Source organism: Rutidosis leptorrhynchoides, chromosome 6, assembly GCF_046630445.1.
Source record: "Rutidosis leptorrhynchoides isolate AG116_Rl617_1_P2 chromosome 6, CSIRO_AGI_Rlap_v1, whole genome shotgun sequence".
Classification (NCBI taxonomy): domain Eukaryota; kingdom Viridiplantae; phylum Streptophyta; class Magnoliopsida; order Asterales; family Asteraceae; genus Rutidosis; species Rutidosis leptorrhynchoides.
Window position 1 is genome coordinate 172785935 of NC_092338.1, and position 562 is coordinate 172786496.

The window sequence follows — 562 nt, forward strand, 5'->3', positions numbered from 1 at the left end:
TACAACATATAGTACTTAACCTTGTAATGATTCTGTTGTTGATGATTCGTACACAATGGTTTTGTACAGGGCATCACAGATACGCTAAGATATGAATTGACAGATACGCTAAGATATGAATTGTCAGATACGCTAAGATATGAATTGTCAGATACGCTAAGATATGAATTGTCAGATACGCTAAGATATGAATTTATCTATACACTATTCATGCAATCAATGCAGTAATATGTGTCTAGACTAATAATGATAAGCAGGTAATTTTCGAAGGATGATAAGTAGATGATTTTTCGACAAAAAATGATAAGAAAAACTTTTGACATGAAGACACGGTCGAAGTCCAGACTCACTAATGCATCTTAACGACTATCAGTTAGACATACTAATGCAAGACCTGGTTCGCTAAGACCACCGCTCCGATACCAACTGTGAGGACCCGTCCTAATCCATCCGGACGAAGTCCATATCGATTATGAACGATTCACAACAGTTGATTACATCGCGAGGTACTTGACCTCTATATGATACATTTACAAACATTGCATTCGTTTTTGAAAAGACA